This window comes from Microcaecilia unicolor, chromosome 8 (assembly GCF_901765095.1).
Source record: "Microcaecilia unicolor chromosome 8, aMicUni1.1, whole genome shotgun sequence".
NCBI classification, from domain to species: domain Eukaryota; kingdom Metazoa; phylum Chordata; class Amphibia; order Gymnophiona; family Siphonopidae; genus Microcaecilia; species Microcaecilia unicolor.
In genome coordinates, this window is record NC_044038.1 from 124,314,602 (window position 1) to 124,317,640 (window position 3,039).

Consider the following 3,039-nt stretch of genomic DNA (forward strand, 5'->3'; position numbering starts at 1 on the left):
AAATAGTTTCTCTCTGAAAAAAAAAAGGTTTCTCTCTGAAAAAAAAGTTTCTCTCTGAAAAGTATTTCATGGCACTATACCATGACTCTGTTTTTGTTTATTTGGTCAATGATTAAGTAAATATTATTGCATAGGATTGATAGGAATAATTATTTTGTGTGTAATAGTAACCTAGGAAATTACTATGATAATTGCTTACATATGCCTTTCTTATTTCTAATGAAACAGTAGTATAATAGCTCCACATTTACACCCTTGCTTATGTATTAGAACTATCTGTCCTTTTATCACTGCTGTGAATACCTCAGTTAGCCTCTGAGATAGAGAATATAGGGAAACATTAACAGTGTCAGGATTTTCTTTGGAATGTCAAACGCTGAGAATAGTGACTGAATAGATTGTTCCACCCCATTGCGGTGGTATAAATTGGTCAATTGCGCACTCTCATGCTATTGATATGGCTAGCATACTGGGTAAGATATCCTGTGGCACAAACTTGGGAGCAGCCTATGCCCCTGAGCAGGTGACACAAAAAGAGGTGGTCTCTGGAAATAGAGCAAAATGGCACTTCTGTGGCTGAAGTCATATAAAGTGTACTTGCAATCCTATTTTAAACCAGAGCAAAGTCATACTCTGCCACAAGACTGAATGGAAGCCTAATGAAACTGACCACAGAAAACTTAACCCTAGCAGCCTAAATGTAAGTCATGAGTAAACAAAAGTAATAATGATGAGTCTTTTTGCTTATAACAGTCATATTCCAGCTAAGGACATATTCCAAGATTCATAGTGATGTGACATAGTAGATGACGGCAGGAAAAGACCTGCATGGTCCAGTCTGTTCAATGTCCATTATTAAAAGATTCACCTCTTCCAATACGCATGCCCATGTAAACAGTTCAGTATCTTTGCTATTATTCTTTTGAATTATGCTACTGTATTAGGTTAGAGTTAAAGTTTTTTTTTTTTTGTAGCCTTTATAGTTTATTTTTATGGTTCTTCGCTCCAAATTTTATGTTAATATTTGTCACTTAGAACCAAGAGAGGGAGTGTTATGGTATAAGCCAATCATCAGAATTAAATGTGTAGCATGATGTTGTGTTGGATCAGATACATATATATACACCAATATATTTGTGCAGCTTTTATATATTTGACACTGCAGCAGAGAAAATAGTTTCATTTCAAGCCCCTCTCTCCCTATCCCTTTTTCTGGGAACTTCTGATAGCAGGGATAGTCAATTACAAACACTTAACAAAGACAATAGAGAGATATATAACTCTCTCTGCCCTCCCACCTAAAAAGACTGAACAAAAGCTTGACTAAGGTGGGTACCTGGACGCTCATCAGGACATCTCTGAAAACCAAAGACCCAAGAGACAGAAATTCTGGAGAAGCCATTGAAGACAAAGAACTCAGAGGAAAAGCATAAACAGGACATTTGCTTGTCAAAGGTATACCTGCCCCTCCCATCAGCTTTCAGACATGTGCAGAAAGGAAGGACTTATAATGTGGTCATGTGAACAGACTACATTAACCATAATGCCTTGCAAAATATCCAGGACATGCACACACCATGCTTCTCTGCTAACATTATAAAAGGCCTGGAAACAGCCCAGCTCGCTCTCTTGGAACCTGCCTCCTCTTGGGACCTGCTGCTCTCTTTGGGGTCCGCTGATGCCTTGCTCCTGAACATATGCTCATCAATCAGCTGGACCACAGCATGCTTGTAACAAGGACTTGTAAGTTAACCTACCTGCTACTTTGTTCTATTTTATGCACAAATTCTCTGTTCTAAGATCCTTTTAAAAACCTACCTCTCGTGTGCAATTGTATATTAAATCAACCTTTTTGAAGCTAAAAATACGGTCTCTTTGTGTTCTGAGTATATGGTATCTTTTATATATACTTAATTTATTTAATTTATTGCAATTATCACCTTTGGTGATTGGTGGAGAAATTAATATCCTAAAACTTATAAATACAGCACCTGCTCTTAAATTATAAACAGTAGCGAGTGCTCTAGAGCTCTTTCCCCCAAGAAAAATCATTTCTTGTAACAGGAAAAAAGAACCCGAATTATAGCTACGTCATGCAAGGTTCCACGTTAGGAGTTATGGACCAAGAAAGGGATCTGGGTGTCGTCGTCGACACTGAAACCTTCTGCTCAGTGTGCTGCTGCGGCTAGGAAAGCGAATAGAATGTTGGGTATTATTAGGAAAGGTATGGAAAACAGGTGTGAGGATGTTATAATGCCGTTGTATCACTCCATGGTGCAACCGCACCTTGAGTACTGTGTTCAATTCTGGTCGCCGCATCTCAAGAAAGATATAGTAGAATTGGAAAAGGTACAGGGAAGGGCGACTAAAATGATAACGGGGCTGGGACAACTTCCCTATGAAGAAAGACTAAGGAGGCTAGGGCTTTTCAGCTTGGAGAAGAGATGGCTGAGGGGAGACATGATAAAGGTATATAAAATATTGAGTGGAGTGGAACAGGTGGATGTGAAGCGTCTGTTCACGCTTTCCAAAAATACTAGGACTAGGGGGCATGCGACGAAACTACAGTGTAGTAAATTTAAAACAAATCGGAGAAAATGTTTCTTCACCCAATGCATAATTAAACTCTGGAATTCATTGCCAGAGAACGTAGTGAAGGCGGTTAGCTTAGCAGAGTTTAAAAAGGGGTTAGACGGTTTCCTAAAGGACAAGTCCATAAACCACTACTAAATGGACTTGGGAAAAATCCACAATTCCAGGAATAACATGTATAGAATGTTTGCACGTTGGGAAGCTTGCCAGGTGCCCTTGGTCTGGATTGGCCGCTGTCATGGACAGGATGCTGGGCTCGATGGACCTTTGGTCTTTTCCCAGTGTGGCATTACTTATGTACTTATCCTTTATAATGCGGGGAGGCCGGGTTAGAACAATCTAATAAGGGATCTGAAACCATATTAAAGTCTCCCAGGACCACCAAACGTTGCACATTACATTTTAAACATGAGCTAATTAAACTCTGGAAAAAACTGGGATCATGTT